This window comes from Trachymyrmex cornetzi, unplaced genomic scaffold (genome assembly GCF_001594075.2).
Source record: "Trachymyrmex cornetzi isolate Tcor2-1 unplaced genomic scaffold, Tcor1.1 scaffold396, whole genome shotgun sequence".
Lineage (NCBI taxonomy): Eukaryota > Metazoa > Arthropoda > Insecta > Hymenoptera > Formicidae > Trachymyrmex > Trachymyrmex cornetzi.
The window spans coordinates 320,644-339,279 of NW_017298703.1; the positions used below are offsets into that span (position 1 = coordinate 320,644).

The following is an 18,636-nucleotide window of genomic DNA, read 5'->3' on the forward strand; positions in this document are numbered from 1 at the left end:
AATTCTATGTAAACGAGCTAAAGTCTATCCAAAAGATAGGTTAGATTCTATATAGTTTGTTTCTGTTACTAATAATTGGTTGGTATAGCAGACTAGCAACAATCACAACAATATAATTTTTGTTGTTACATATTTACCGATCACCGGTTAAAGGTACTGGTGGCTTGCTAAATTAACAAAATCCTTTCTCTCAGTGAGCCCATTTTGTAACGCTCATTTTTGCATAACTTAATTATTGCAAAATTGCAAACAGTATTATAAAAATTGCTTATACTATCTGATAGAAGATACTTTTTACTTTGTATTTATGTTTTCGAAGTTGTATTTTTACCTTTTGTTTAAGAAATATTGTCTAAAAACAAAGTGGTATGTCGGTATCGGTGACCTTCCTCTATGTCTACAAAAATCCGCTTTTATACGTTGCTAACAATAAATATATGTAAAATAGCCTTAAATAAAATTATTTTAATCATTTTACCGTTACATTTTAGATTACATTGATTAGATAAACTTAACTTGCACTGAAAATTATCAAATTATGCAAAATATTTTCTCTATTTAACAAAATATCTAAAAATGTATTACATGTATAGAGCAAGTTTTATTACACCACGGAGAAAAATGTAAATTCAAATTTATAAAAAAAATTATGAACATTTTATCTCGCAGAGAAAAATGTTTATTATAATATAAATAAATTTTTTATATGATTTGATCACGTTAAATCTTTTATTTTTATAATAAAATAATTCAGATATAAATTATAAATTAGAATACGAGACAAAATCGTGAGATATGTGCGTATAACATTTTATATTTCCATTGATCAGGTAATTATTTCAATATTAAAACACATTACAAGATAATCACTCATTATTTAAACTGTTAACTATATGTAGGTAATACGAGAAGCACGCATATTTTTCACCGTAATTAATATACAGGATACTTTGCGAAAAATTAATTCAGCAAACTATTTTCGAAGTAGGTTTTCTTGTTCTACTCTAAATATCTCACAGGTGCAGTATAAATAATACCTATGTGATACTATTTCATTATGTGCATGACTTAGTTTTATACGTTCTAAATATCGTAGAAAATATATTTAATTATAGCAAACAGGAATAATTTCAATAACAGAATTTGAATTATATATTTTTTCATGTAAAATATATCACATTTAACGTTCAATACTTCTCTTATCACGGAATATACAAAAATAATCAGCACCATCTATGATTTTGCAATATAATGAAACCTATTTAAACATATGTGAAAAAATAAAAGGTATTACTCAAAATCTTTTAAAGCTAATTTAATATATTTGATTGTAATCATTATATGTCGCATGACAGTCAGTACATAAAAATTTTATTAGAAAAATAAAGAAAGAGAGAGAGACTATTTCATAATTGCTACACGTAAATAAGTATGTAAATTTTTTTTAGAAATTTTCTTAAATAATATGTATTTACATATATGTACATACATATGTATATATAAATTAAGAAAAAATAGATATATTCTGTCTTTTTCTTCCTCTGTCATATAAACGTTTTAAAATCAATATTAGTTTTATGTTTATGCAGATGTTTACGATGAACTTTAATACGTATAAGATTATTCTCACTTCATGCATATCCTTGACTAAATACCCTGTTAATACCTCAAGCGCAATGTGGATTGCGAACGCACAATCTGTAGCATTCAAATCTCGGAGCTCTAGGCGGCTTAGACCCATACATCTGCTGCCAATCAACGGTTGTCGATAGTTACCATATCGACAATTCCACGCAATCTGTGATACCGTAATAGTGTAATATTTGATAAAATTTTTGTCATTATTATTAAAGCAAAAAACTTTTAATTAACTTCAATATATAGTTCTCTTTCCTCAAAATAATTAATTATTTGCCTTTAGATGAGATAAAAATCTCAGGAAACACAAAAATAGATTCATATAAGATTGGAAGCAACACTCTGCTCGCTTTTGTGCGAACAAGTTCTTAGCCGAAGCACGATTTCAGGATTGCTCGGACCACGGTAACGCGTTCGTTTGCCAGAACATCATTTTTCATCCGTCTCTCATCTGGAGTCTCGACTATGATTTATCGCGCCACCGCACCGCATCGTCGAAAAACTTGCTAATGCGTACCGCGCAACGGCAGGATGAAGATGCACTGCCGTTTCCACAACACGAGAAATTCCGCAAGTATCGACAGGGTTTTCATCGAGCGCGTTAGTAGAAATTAATCTCAGTTTCGTCGCCAACCGCGCTTTTGCACCGTAAAACTTCACAACTTCCAGTCAAAGAATAATATTTAATCTGCTATTTCAATACTAACTTTATATGTAGAATTATTTACTGTCTAATGCATTTATTAGAGTAACTTACATATTGACAATATGAAAAGATTAAAATTCGTTGAAAATTGTAGGAAAGTCTCAATTAAAACTTTTTCTAATATACAGAAAATTTTGGAAATCAATGAAATGCAAAAGCATTGAAAATTATATTTAAAATTACATAAAATTTAATTATTTTTCACATGATTAAATTTAGATAATTAACTTTTAAAATTTCTGTTGTTATGTATAAACTCATTTTTTATTAAAATATAAACTCATTTAATATTAAAATGTGTTTTTTAATTCAAACAAATTTTATTTCAACGGAGATATAATTATTATTATAAATTATTTGACTTCTAAAATTAATTACATGATTTCCGATACAACTTTTCTAAGAAAACTTTTGTTCAAAATTTATTACAGGATCAGTATTCTATTCGAGAAAAATATCTGACAAATTGTAGAATAAGACAATAAATATTTAAATGAAAATTGGATATATTCGTTGCAAAATCAATAATGTAAAAGCTTATTAGAAAAATTAAAAATCTGTTTGCAGCAATGCTCAAGAATTCTTATATAATGTTAGATTTGCAATTTAAAATATACGTGCTAAGATGCAAAACAACTCACCAACTGGACGTCGTTGTCTCCAAGAATTTCTGGCAGTCATCGCGCTTCTTGGCACAGAAATTGAGGCGGCTGCTTTGTCTGCAACATAAACATTGATCAGGAATGAAATACCTGCTCATATTAAGACGTAATTTGTGATCGCGATTATTAGACACGTCGTTTGATCATTGTTCGATTAGAAGGCCATTGGGGTTTGCCTTGCTGCACCGTGCAAACTTTGGCACGTGTTGCGCCAAAAGTTGGCGCCGTTTGGTGCGTCGATAAAATCTCAATTATAGTCTTTGACGTATCACACAAGAGACCGATATCTATAATCGGTATGGTACATATATAACCGTCTAATATTAATACCCGAATGGTATTTTTTACATTGCTAATATGTTTTATATTAATGTTTTAATATAATAAAATTTCAACATGAAATTTCAATAATTTAGTTTCTTATTTATTATATAAAATTACTGAAGCGCTCTATAATTTGTTATCTATAGTAGCATGTATTCTTATACATAAATACCTACATTAATAATATATTAATAATATATTATTTTTAAACGTATAGTTGTATTGCTAGCTCTGTATCATTAAGTACATATATGTATGTAGCGTCATTACGACAATACTACACTGAGAAAAATTTCCGAGCTTTATCCGTTCGAAAAGTAACAAACAGATACTTCCGATTGATTTTGATCGGATTTATAAGACTATCCAATCAAATTTTAGGACTATCCGATAAATTTGATCGGATAGTCCTAAAATTAATTTGATTGGATAGTCTTATAAATCCGATCAAAATCAATCGAAAACATCTGTTTTTTACTTTTTGAATGGACATTTTTCTCAGTGTAGATTTTTAATTCATTTACCAATCAATATTTGATCATAAAGAAGGATGTTAAGTGTCTGCTGTTTTTCGACATAATGGAGTTCTAAGGTATACAAATTCTGTATTATTATAAAGAACTACTTAAGCGAAGTCAAGTATCGCTTATTATGAAGAAACATCGATAACATAGCAGAAAATATCAAATACGATAAATTAAAAAAATTGTTAAATAAGTTAATAAACTTCGGTAATTAAGCAATAAAAATTATCTTTAGTATTTAAACACGTAGAATAACTTAATAAGCGTATATTCGTTATTCAACCTGGAATTCGAAATGAAACGATCATTTTATATTGAACTTTGTCATTCGTCAATTGCTTGAAAATTTCCTCCAAGTTATACGTATTAAGTAACAGTACTATAGTTCTTGTTGCTATTCTCGGCGTTTCTATATCTTATGTAGCAATTTTTCATTTATAAATGTAATAACATTCAATTTATTATCTTTCATCACGATTTTTCTTATATTCCTGATGTTTTCTCAAGATAAACAATACACCATTCGACTTGATTTAAGTAGTCCTTTAATGTGATGTATAATTTGTACATCAAAATGTATTTCAAACTTCAAAATAATAATATCATTTATCAAAATCATTAAATGTAATAAATATTTTAATAGAATGCATTATACAAAGGATAAATAAACCAAGAACGGCAAGAACGGACCAAGGAATGAAACCATTCTAATTTATCATTCTGTAAGATTACGTCGGAAATCCTTACTCTTTAATGCGTAGATAAAATCTCAATTGTCAAGTGAGATATATAGAAATTGACCCTCCACACGTCACGTCAGCATAAAAGGAACGTAAACGTGTAATAGGCGTATATAAAGCTATACTACACTGAAGGAATCTAGACTGTTATCTGGTAGACACTCATTGGCTTACAGCACAACCGTTACAATTTCGCACCGGACGCGCTAGATACGATGGATCGTGGTATCTCGTGTTGGATTTAATTGAAGCCCTTACATAACGGTACAGAGTTAAGGTTTATCTAGTGTCAAGGGTCAAATATGTTCTGCGAAAAGTGAGAAACGGAATTATCTCTTCTATATCTATCAGGCAAGATCTCGCGCACGCCATTCACGAATTACTTGAAAGGACAATTTTATGGATATATAGAAGTTATTATCATTTGAAAATCTCAATGACAAAAAAGGGTATATTATGCACAACGAACGAAATTATTATTTATCCTTTTATTTGAATATTTTTTATTTTATAAACAGCGACCGATTAATTAACGCAACTTATACAAATTAAAAATAAACGTTACATCGTGAATGAGATATAAACTTACGTCACACGAAGTTCTAGAGGAAAATACATAAAATATTTCAAACAAATATTTGCAATAAATAACCTGCACTGATTTGCAACATCGTATATTCAACAAATACTATACTTTCTTACACGGTTTTTGGCAAAAATAAATAGATAACTTCTATTTTACTAGAACAATTTTCATTTCATTAGCTTTAACTCATTTTATTATAAGTGTAACTTACAATAGTTTTTTTCAGTCTCTCATTAATTACGAAAGATGACACGTGAAATAAAAAAAATAGAGTGGACTCGTCCTAATTGAAGAGCGCTGCAAACTGCTATAAAGAGCTAGCAGCATCTTTCATTATCAGTGGAACCGCAAGAAAAGTTTAAAAATCTTTTTATTCTCTTTTCTGCATTTCCTTACAACTGTCTTAAAGAAAAATATGATGGAAAGATTTCTTACATTTTATGTACTTTAAAAGTTTCTAATTATTTCCAACATTACTCTCTTTTTCTAAAAATAGTTATAATAGATACTTTTCATACATGCAAAAGAAATTATACTTTAATTAAATATCGCAAACAAAATCTTTGTTTATGACTATTTCTGTTTGAATAAATTTTATACAATTATAAAAAATAATTTTTGCGTTAAATTTCAATTGTTTTTCCTATCTTTACCATGTTTTGATTTTTTTAGCGAGTAAAAATAAAACTAATATAATCAAAAACTATAGCGTAAAATTAAAATCCTTTTAACAACAGGAAACTATTCAAGTTGCACCTTGTTTATATAACTCATCAAATTACTCTTTATATACAATATATGAAGTACATGTACACTATGCACATACATTTATATGCATATAAATTAATTAAATGGTAAAATAAACCATCGTTACGCGGCATCATAATTCGCGAAGTATCTATATAATAGCACATCGAGATGTTTCCGTAAAATACTCAACCCCTTCACTATTGGATATAATGGTGCACATAAAGAGAGTTATAAATTCTTCGTGCCAAATAAAATTCGTTTTAGACATATCAAGGAATACGCGAGAAGCAATAACGCGCGAGAAAATATCACGTTTTAATTTCAGAAATTAATTACCACGTCATCCGTGGAATATGTATTTTTCCGATTTTGTTAAATATTTCCGTATTTCGAAAGATGAAGATTCATTGCCTTCGTACAATGTAATAATAAATTTTTCACTCATCAGACTCTTTCATAGTTAAGAATTCACATTCAATCATTTTTTAAAATTGTTTCTCAATTACTTTTTAAAAATAAATCTGTAACTAACATTGGTTAAAAGTTAATGAATGATGAACTACATATTCTACGTGAACTTTCCGAATGTCTTACTCAATATCTATTTTATACGTGTGTTGAAATTTTTATTCAAGAGTTATATCTCTCTAAATCTGAATCAGTGGATAATCACTGATATCAGTGCCAAGTATGCCACTATTCACTAATCACCCAGTGACGTATTTGGCACTGGATAATCAGTGAAGTTCAATTAAAAAAGAAAGGAAGTTTGAGAATTATATATTCTAATATTGATATTTATATGTTAATTTCAATCTTCTAATACTATATTCATTGAATTTATGCACTAAAATAAGATTAATTAGATCACACAACAAAGATTAGCTAGGTTAGGAATTTCACATTTCACTCATTGATTACCAGTGACATACTTGGCACTGATATCAGTGATTATCTACTGGTTCAAATTTAGAGAATAGAAAGCAGAATTATTAAACTTCTCGAAAGATCATAAATGAATTAAAATATTAAAGACAAGGGGAACTTAAAAAACTGCTTTTAAAGAGAAAAATGTCTTATAAAAGAAGACTGATTTATATCTAAAAGAAGGTTATTCTAAATCTTATTCAAATAACGCTATGTTCCAAATCGGAACATAAGACGTACGTCTTTTAAAGACACGTGTCTTTAAAACGTCTCACATTCCGATTTTGGACATGATACTATTTGGATAAGATTCATAACAATCTATTTCTTATGATATGATGTCTAAAAAGAAGTCTTTAAAATATTTTATGTCCACGCTGTTTGAAATATTTCTCTTTCGTATATATATAATTTACGACTTTCTTAATTCCACAATTTCAGTAAACAAAAATGTATGATTATACAATATAATTCATAAAATACAGATAATATTTCTCGTCACTCACTCATAGGCGATGGAGCAGTTACCAGTTATTCAGTGAAGGCCAGAAAATAAACTCAGTTAATTCGAAACGTTCCTTTGTTCTTTTATTGTTCTTTTCTCTCTCATAAATTTGAAAGAAATTTTCTATAAAAGCCTGTTTCCTACAATACCTAGAAAAATTTCAGATTATTCTTTTCATATTTCAAAGAGAGGAAGGTCGCAATTTGCACATCGCACGTTTATGTTAGCGTTGTTACTGAGTTATCACCGGTAACTGCCGCGTAGAAGTAATTACTGCCTCTTCTCGAAAGAGCGGCGACTATTAATCGTCGCTACTGCTTATCATAATTAATTGCAGCATATAACGAGCAGAAGCGTCGCGCCAAAATCCGTAGCTCAACAACATCAGGGGTTCCCACGAAATCTAGCTCGCGTGATATTCAATAGCATGCAAGAGCTCGGTGGGCCGCGGATTTATTGTCGCTCTGGCGCCGAGCGTTTATCCGGGATGGGTGGCGTTTTAACGGGCTCGATATTTAATGGGCGTCGCCGATAATATTTCTCGCCACTCACTCGTCGGCAGTGGTGGAGCAGCTAGTCAACGGAGGCCAGAAAAAAAAAGATAGTCGCAGAGGAAATAGCTCCCTTAGGACAGATCACTTCCGATAAACTACGTTAATAATAATGATAATCAGTTCATAAAAACGGGTGCAGTAACAGTGATAATATAGAGAACCAATTGGATTATTTCAGAGATTCTGACGATAGATTTCGCATCAAACCGAGAGTACAAAATCATAAAAAATCACGAGGCAATTCTATATCTGCATCATCACCTAGAATTCTTTTCCCACAATTTTATTACGTTGCACTGCGATATCGTCGCGCGCGTTTCAATAAGAACATTGACGTTTACAATAATTGAAACTCGATCTGATGACGTTTGTAATAATTGAAAACTGGAGTTACTCCTCAAACGGTGTGGCGGACGATTGCTTGCGATCGATCGTTTCTACGAGAATTCCTATTAAAGTTCCGGCAAGCCGGAGTTATACAAGAACTCCGTTCGTGAAGTCGGTAGATGCGCACGTGCACACACGTTAGATACGTATACACTCGTACCCGCACACATCGACGCCGACAAATGGCTTTTGTACATCCCTTGGTGCGCGGCAAGACATGCCGCAGGGGTGGAAAACGTGAAAAAGAACGATATTTCGTTCGTGGAATAACGTTTGTAAACCGAAAGGGAGATTACGCGGGTTATGCGGGCGGACATTATAAGCGGTGCCTTTGGTTTGTATCCAAATACAATGTCCCGGCGGCGATATTCGCGATGCGCACGAACGGTCAATACCTCCATTTCCTCTGATCGCTATCCCAATCTCACGGCTTGCCAAGAAAGAACAGTCTAAGCACGCGAATCATTTTGTCAATTTGCTGCTCGATAAATTTGCTATGATTTTACTAAAGCTAACACTCGATCAATGTGTTGACGTCAGCGTCGATAGATGATAGGATGACATCACTGTTTAACAAATTCCGGAGTGCTATCTACAGAGTAATGTAATAACGTAATAATAGAAAGAGGTACTATTTATTGAAAAACAATCTTCATCCGAAAAGCCGTTTAAAAATCAAGTAGAAGTGTAAATAGATCCGAGGGAAATCGATTGATGCTTCGTTTCGTTTTGTTTAACGAGCACTCCATCTTAGAGCACTTTAACCACGTAAGAGCCTGGGCGTTCCACCATCAAGAGCACTTTTGTCGAAAATCGGCTATAAACGAGAAAACGGAAATACTTGTAGAGTAATATTGTTTAGATTACCAAGGTTAGAGCGACTAAACAAATTATCAGTATCATGTGTGTATTTTTAACGACAAATTGCTCTAGTTTACGAACTTTCCCATTTAACAACATATGACGAGCTTGAGATAAAATAACGGGATTTTTAATGTATGTCTGCCTAGCTGCCCTCCCCCTCTCTCCCCCCACTTAACCAAAACTTAATGAATAAATTATATAATAATGCGCTATTTATGCGCTCTCAAAATCCGCAAAAAAATGTTTGCGCTCATTTCGTTTAGCTAAAATTTGGTGTGGGAGCTGAGTAGGCCATTAATCACGTGTTAAAAACAACCAATTTGGAAAATCAAATATACAAGATTTATGCGCTATTTATGCGCTTTCATATTCACATAGTTTCAATTTTTGCGCTGCATCCCTTAAGGGACTTCCCTCTTGAAGCAAACAGTCATATTCATCCCTAAGTCATTTAAAATTGCAAAATATATTTTCGATTTATATGCTACTATTTCCAAGCAATTTCGATTTTTGCGCTACAACCCTTAAGAGACTTCCTTCTTGGAGAAAACAGCAATATTCGTATCTAAATCATTAAAAATTGTGAAAATACATGCTTTAATTGTGCAAAGTATATTTTTTATTTATGCGCTATTTTTTATTTATACACTATCTTCTTCAAAATCTTTTTACATTATCATCTCTGATTTTTTAATAGAAACACAATTGCTTGGAATTTATAGCGCATAAATCAAAAATATACTTTGCACAATTAAAGCATGTATTTTCACAATTTTTATAATGACTTAGATATAAATATTACTGTTTGCTCCAAGAGGGAAGTCCCTTAAGAGTTGCAGCGCAAAAATCGAAATTGTTTGGAAATAGTAGCGCATAAATCGAAGATATATTTTGTATAGTTAGATACCGTAATTTTGCAATTTTAAATGACTTAGAAATGAATATGACTGTTTGCTCCAAGAGGGAAGTTCCTTAAGAATTGCAACGCAAAAATTGAAACTATATGAATACGAAAGTACATAAATAGCGCATAAACCCTGTGTATTTGATTTTCCAAATCGATTGTTATTAACACATGTGGAGAGGGGAGGGGGGCTGTCTACTCAGTCCTTCCACACCAAATTTTGTTTTTAGTTAAACGAGATGAGCGCAAACATTTTTTTTGGGGGAATTATGAGAGCGCATAAATAGCGCATTATTATATAATTTATTCATTAAGATTTGGTTAAGTGGGGGGGGGGGGGGGGCAGGATTCTTAACAAAGTGGAAAAGAGAACTAAGAATAACGGCAAAGAATAATTAGAATAACGCGCGCGCGCGTGTGCATGTATATAATGCGCAAAAAGTGTGTTGCAGTTTTGACTTTCGTTCACGTATAAGCTTCATTGAACTCGTAAATATTTCGTACCTAATATTTAATGATATTCACATGTGATACGCTTGACAATTTGTAGAGCAACGATACCTCCGAGATTCCATTTATGCTTGATTCAAGTTTCTCTTGACCACACCGAATGAATATGGAATTACGCAAGAAACTAACTAAAATATTTATATAATCCGCTCTCTTGTATGGATAGCTTTATTAAATTATTAAAATAGAGTAAGGAAAATTTTGATCGTTACATGCTATGATATGTTAGAAAATCGATAAAAAACGTGTGAATTTTTGTAATATACTCTGATTAAGATAAAAATAAACAAATCAATTTAACAAGTCAACATTATATTCCTACATTCTTTAGATTTTTTAAACTAACTCATTGACACTTAGTATACTGACATACAATCGCAATAGATTCATATACATTTATGTAATAGACATAATCTAATTTTAATAGATTTATATATACATTCTTCATAGATCTACACACCATATATTCATAAAGAGACATTAAAATTAATTTAAAAATTAATAAATTCTGTTCTGTTTTATTTTGCTCTGTTACCTGTAACGCAATTCGCAAAATTATTTCAGAAGTACGTTTATCATAGAAGGTTTATTAAAATAAGGAATCAAGTCCCCAGAATAGATGACGAGCGTTAATCGAAGATTAACACTTCTTGTCTAAACAAACATAAAAGATGTTAAAGTAAATTATAGTTTTATAATTTTATCATGGAATTCATTATACCTTCCCGTACTCATCTTAATCGAATTTAAACAGTAAAGTAATTCAATGTAATCTAAACTTTCTGTCTATTCAACTTGACAAAGGCAATCGATTTGGTTGATCGCAGAAGGCCGTTGACGGCATATACCAAGGATGTCAGCAGGTCAGCCATGGGCTTTGAACCGTTCCTAGCGTCACCACAATGCGTGGACGCCCCGAATCCGCATGTTTGCCGATCTATGTTCGACAGCTTTGACGTGTCTCCCGTGGGGACGTAGACACCAGAGATCAAATCTGGAGATGACCAACCACTGTCCCATCACCGCAAGCAATTCGGGATTGGTGGTACCCGATTTCACGATCAAGAGATATTGTCATATAAACCATACTATTAGAATAAACTGATTATAGGCTCGATTATATATGTTTATATGTATATGTTTATTATATTTATATATGTTCTTATATAAAAAATGTTTTATCTGATTCTTCTTGTTAACGCATTTTTTAAAAACTTTATCTCGTTTATATTGTTGTAACAACGATACCTATATTACAAATAATAAAAATGAATAACAAAAAATATTAAAGTACAATATGTTAGCTGATAATGAATATTTTTACAGACGATATTAGAAGAAAAGGAGCGGTTATGGAACAGGTGGAAGATCATGTAATATCACGATATTTTGTACAGTGTTGACGTTACATTCTGGGAGCAATTGTCAAAATTACTTCTTCACAATCTACTTAGACTTTATATAACATGGCCACTGGTTATTAATGTTTACTGCGTTGCCGTAAAAGCTGCATTTCAATTTTACAAGTTGGTTACATAGCAGACAGGTTATACGTTTTTGAGAAGTATGTTAGTATTAATTTTGTAACTTCATTCTAGCTTCGAGGTCTTGAATGTGGCTATCAAATGATATAATTGAATTAAATTTCGTAACGAAATATGTAGTGCATGTATCCAACGTGTAAACACACTGTAAAGTTATACCTACTATGTACTAGTTGATGGTATTCTATATCCCTCCTCCTATTTCACCGCATTCTTTTTCCCTCTTCAATTTTTTGTAAATTACGTTCTTTCTGTGTATGCCGGATAAACTTCTACCTATAACATAATTGATAACGCTTTCTAGCCAAGTTAGTATAAAAAATAGTTATATCACATAAATATCCAATGATTGTGAGTTATTATTTTATTAAAACAAAAAATCCACAACTCCCTCCTTTCCATTAAATAATTAAATTGGTCACATCATACGTATTTTAATTAATAAATATCATAATCATGTAAACAGCTGTACAAAAAATATTTCAAAAATAATTTTGTTGTTTCTGTAAACACAAGTTATTAAAATAAAAATAATCAAAATGTTACTTAAATAAAATAGACTTAATGAAATAAATTTAGTTGAACATTTTGTTAAATAATTAAAGTTTTTTTACTAACACTAGTATTGAAGTATATCGCTTGAAACGTTTCTCTAATTACAAGTTTTCTATACTTTTGTATAATTTAAATTAATTTGTATAATTTGTTGTGTAATTTAACTTTTTGAGCGAAGTATTGACCTAACAAGAACATAAAATCTTCTAATATTAATTTTAATCAAAATCTTGATAAAAAATATTTAATTAAATATTTATTAATACCTGTTGACATATATTAACAATTATTGTTAAACATTAACACATGTGAACATTGAACATACGTCAATTTATAAAGTATATTACTACAGCCAAATTCGACACAAACACATATTTCTATACTAACGCAGCTTGAATAAACTTGTGCTTGACTGTTCGTTTTTTGCATTTCTATTTCACAAAAAATATCCAAGATTTCATCTGATAAAAATCATAAGTCTTTTCATGACAAATCGGATTTCAAGTCAAAGTTTATAAATTTCCTTCGAATTCTCCATCTCAAACTTGTAATCGATTTTTAATTCCCTCGAACATGGCAATCGTTATCAGAAAATTTATTGTGGATAAACAGGCTGATCAAATTTTTGATCAAATTAATTTTGAATATATGTCCAAAACATGCTACTATCGATTATAGAGAAAATACTAGATATCTGTGTAAATAGTTAAAGCGTATTCAAGTTGATATTTGCGTACTAGATTTAGATGAAAACAGAATTTAGTAACATAAAGTCATAAGTATTATTGCAATATTATACACAACATTACAAGGCAACTAGTTTTTTTCGTATATATACATTCTTGTTCCCGGATGTCATAAATAATAAAGGTCGCATAGCGTATTAACATGCGAATTGCCGACAATACAAGAGCGAATGTGTCCTAATATGTATAACGGCATTCATTATGTTACCGCGCTACCGGATTCCGATTTTCATTTCCATTAATTTCGTGTAATTGTAGACGGATGAATGAAATAGGGTACCTATTGTTTCTCAAGCGGACGAACAATACTCGTTACGCTTAGTTCTCTGTTGCACGTCAGCCGCAGAAACATTTCTGTAAGCTATTCTCTCTCACACATCTCCTCGATATGATTAAAGGTTGTTAAATTAATTAAAATCACTCGAGTGTAAAACAAGAAATGTTGGACTAAACAATAAAAATTGATAAAAATCGGAAGACGAGAATTCTATATCATTTCTTGTAATATTGATCTCATTAATGTACCAAAAAAAGCAAGCCAGACGAGATCATTAAAACGTAAAAAAATAATACACTATTGATTTGAATAACCTTCAATGCAGATCCGATTGCAACAGAAAAATAGATTATTATTGTTCCATGTATTAGCATCGACCTTTAAAACTGTCAATCAATAAAAATAGATTACATAACGTTTCAATTACTATCGAGTATAATCATTGTGCTAAAATTGAAGAATTAATTATTACAGAATGTATTGTGAATATAAACAATGCGTTTATTTAAAAAATAATTACATTTCTTCTATTTTTTTTTATGTTTATGTGTTTTAATCTATTTAGTCTTTCATAATAATCACAAAGAAAATTAGAGAAAAGGAGAGAAATTAATGACAATTAGAAACACTATTTTTTTTTACGCAATTAGTATGCAACAAAAATATAATAAAAACGTTTCTCAGATCTTAATCAATTGACAGAGTCAAATTAAAATATTAATTAACTACTCGTATTTTAATTACATATACATGTAATATATATTTTTATTATTTCAAAATTTGTGTTATTATTAAAAAGTTCCTATTCTTCAAGATTTTATTATTCTTTAACACGAACTTGAACAGATAAATGAATTTTGAAACGTGTTTTGGTTTTTCCATAATAGCGATATTTCTGTCTTGTCCATTATGACATTTATAATTTGTACATTAATTCCTTAATACTAATCGAAATCATTCGAAATGTATAATCACTTACAATCATACGTTAAATTCATCAAACATTTTTGCAAACTAGGGGTAAGTGATTCTAGCGTATCGATAGCAGGGAACTTGACCATCTAGATTAATTATCCACGGCGATGCCAGGAAACAAGCGTATTGTTTCATATATGTATTAGGAGAGACAAGACGGCGCATAATCGCATTTTGATTGACTCGACCAACTGCACAATTACAGTAACCTGACTAATATCTTATCGGTATCTATCGAAGCTAGCCGCGGCCTCACGCTCGTGCCCGGTCCGGTCAAATCAATTACACAGAGTCATGTAGCAATCGCTACAGGAATCAATTCGATACCGTATAACACATGACCATTACCCCATATCGCTCGTACTATTTCCGATACAACGTAAACAACATTTCATTGGTTACCGAATTAGTAACGGCGGCGCATCGAAGGGACAGCGGAAAGGGGACAGGAAGAGACAAAGTGGGTGGACTTCAGAAATGTCTATACACACTTCCCGAGCCGTAACGTGTGTATCTAATTCCATGTTAATCCACTCTATGTCAAACAGTCGCTTTCGAAGTAAACCTGCAACCAGTTCACTGTTCTACATACATAACACGTATGTGCTCATGCTGTTGAGTCCGAGTATATGCGATTACGTATGTCCATATGCGTATATACATATACATTGATCAACAGGCTCATCGGTGACATATAAAATATTTCTGTGCAAAAATTCATTTAACGCGCCTCTAAAGAAAGCTAAAATTTTTGAAACTGTAAAAATCAATATTTAAAAAAATTTTAAACCGGGAATATAAAAGAATAGAAAGAGAATTCTGGAACTGCTAATTGTTTAAATATTTAATAATCAAAATAATAACATGATAAAATATAGTATAATTACTTTTAAAAAGCTCTCAGAAAACTATATATATAAAACAAGTTCACGACAATTAATTAAAATTACAAATGTAGACTTGAGGAGTAAATTTGATTACATCCTGAATGTAAAAACTCGTTAAACAATTAACACCAACTTATTTAAACGACAGTAGTCGGATTTACCTGAGAAAGTTTAACTTCTGAACGCAAAAACCGTTTTGTCTTAAGCTCGATCCAATACAGCAACACCGTTAGCACTCATTGAAACTGTACATTCATTTGTACATATTTGCTTGGTTTAAATTTAAATTAAAACACATATGTCAATTCCTTTTATTTTTAATTTTTCACAACTTGCCATTAATGCTGTGCACTATATGTATAAATATCAACTTGTTAGGAAAGTATTTAAGTAGTCCCGCATTTAAGTTAGGTATCGCGGTTCTATTGGAATTCGCGTTATAAATCTGATAGGATTTTAAAGCACACGCAGCAAGCATAGTGATCATAGTCTCCGAATCGCCAATTGTTACGAAACGGAAACCACTACCGAAATCCTGCTAAACGGGAGAACAATAACTACGAGAATTAATCGCGCAAATTTTTCAACGTGCGAGGCACCCGCCATCGATGCCGGACCGATGCCGACGCGAGAACAATAAAGCTTTATTGCTGTAGCGAGTAATTGAGTGCGAACCCTTGCTCACGTGTAGCAAAGCTATCAACTCTACATAGACTGTAAAAATGGGGAATTGCATTTGTTTAAAAAAAAAATAAATATCCTATTTATATGTGCATAAAAGCTTGATGTAAAAATCGATAAATACTTATACCATGATAGATTTAATACGCAAATGAAAACTAAACAAAAAAATTTAATTCAATCATTTATATTATTACATTTATACATATAAATATGTTAAACAAGGATTCTCTCTCCTTAAAATAACAAAAAACAACCTAAATCTGGGCTAATGAGAGTCAGCGCAAACGGAGGTGCGCAATAAATCTTTTACAAATAATTTTGTTAATATATATCCATACGATGTGTTGATATCATCTTTATTTGAAATCTTGAACGTTTCGATTCTCTTTGGAATTTTCATTAGCAATCTTCTTAACCCATACTAGATTTCGCGAATGTTCGATGTAAAGTCACTTGCAGATTGCTAAAACTGTAGTGTTATCCACACAATCGCCAAATCTCATCTTAAAACTTTGGCGATCGTATGGATAACAGTTTTGGCAACCTGCGAGTGATTCTACATCGATCGAACGTTCGCGAAAACTAGTATAGGTTAAGAAGATTGCTAATGAAGTTTCCAAAGAGAATCGAAACGTTCAAGATTTCAAGATTTCAAATAAAAATGATATCAACATATCGTATGAATTAAAAAAAATAACAAAATTATTTGTAAAAGATTTATTGTACACCTTCGTTCGCGCTGACTCTCATTAGCCCAGATTTAGGTTTTTTTTTGTTATTTATACATATACATATAAACGTACCATAATAATAGCGATTTTAAATCCATTTTTAATACTTCTCTAAAAAAAAAATAAAGAACTGTTAAATATTTTTTACATGCAAAAATATTATTTTGTATTACGCAACTTTGAGATTTAGCACTCATTGAAACTGTACATTCATTTGTACATATTTGCTTGGTTTAAATTTGAATTAAAACACATATGTCAATTCCTTTTATTTTTAATTTTTCACAACTTGCCATTAATGCTGTGCACTATATGTATAAATATCAACTTGTTAGGAAAGTATTTAAGTAGTCCCGCATTTAAGTTAGGTATCGCGGTTCTATTGGAATTCGCGTTATAAATCTGATAGGATTTTAAAGCACACGCAGCAAGCATAGTGATCATAGTCTCCGAATCGCCAATTGTTACGAAACGGAAACCACTACCGAAATCCTGCTAAACGGGAGAACAATAACTACGAGAATTAATCGCGCAAATTTTTCAACGTGCGAGGCACCCGCCATCGATGCCGGACCGATGCCGACGCGAGAACAATAAAGCTTTATTGCTGTAGCGAGTAATTGAGTGCGAACCCTTGCTCACGTGTAGCAAAGCTATCAACTCTACATAGACTGTAAAAATGGGGAATTGCATTTGTTTAAAAAAAAAATAAATATCCTATTTATATGTGCATAAAAGCTTGATGTAAAAATCGATAAATACTTATACCATGATAGATTTAATACGCAAATGAAAACTAAACAAAAAAATTTAATTCAATCATTTATATTATTACATTTATACATATAAATATGTTAAACAAGGATTCTCTCTCCTTAAAATAACAAAAAACAACCTAAATCTGGGCTAATGAGAGTCAGCGCAAACGGAGGTGCGCAATAAATCTTTTACAAATAATTTTGTTAATATATATCCATACGATGTGTTGATATCATCTTTATTTGAAATCTTGAACGTTTCGATTCTCTTTGGAATTTTCATTAGCAATCTTCTTAACCCATACTAGATTTCGCGAATGTTCGATGTAAAGTCACTTGCAGATTGCTAAAACTGTAGTGTTATCCACACAATCGCCAAATCTCATCTTAAAACTTTGGCGATCGTATGGATAACAGTTTTGGCAACCTGCGAGTGATTCTACATCGATCGAACGTTCGCGAAAACTAGTATAGGTTAAGAAGATTGCTAATGAAGTTTCCAAAGAGAATCGAAACGTTCAAGATTTCAAGATTTCAAATAAAAATGATATCAACACATCGTATGGATTAAAAAAAATAACAAAATTATTTGTAAAAGATTTATTGTACACCTTCGTTCGCGCTGACTCTCATTAGCCCAGATTTAGGTTTTTTTTTGTTATTTATACATATACATATAAACGTACCATAATAATAGCGATTTTAAATCCATTTTTAATACTTCTCTAAAAAAAAAATAAAGAACTGTTAAATATTTTTTACATGCAAAAATATTATTTTGTATTACGCAACTTTGAGTAATTATAAATTATGTTTATTGGACAGTAAAAAACAGTCAAAAAATTATTGCAAAAACGTGAATAATAAAATTTCAGAGTAATTGTACATAACGATATGC

At 31.1% G+C, this 18,636-nt stretch overlaps 1 protein-coding gene across 3 annotated transcripts in view; it reads right to left on the reverse strand.

The window, feature by feature from the left end:
* Positions 1 to 18,636, reverse strand: part of LOC108764139 (uncharacterized) — a 267,965-nt gene that overhangs the window by 168,643 nt on the left and 80,686 nt on the right. For all 3 annotated transcript variants that reach the window (XM_018512209.1, XM_018512211.1, XM_018512210.1), the window contains exon 3: positions 2,986 to 3,063. The gene's annotated coding sequence lies outside the window, so the exon portion shown is untranslated. The remainder of the gene's footprint in view (positions 1 to 2,985; positions 3,064 to 18,636) is intronic.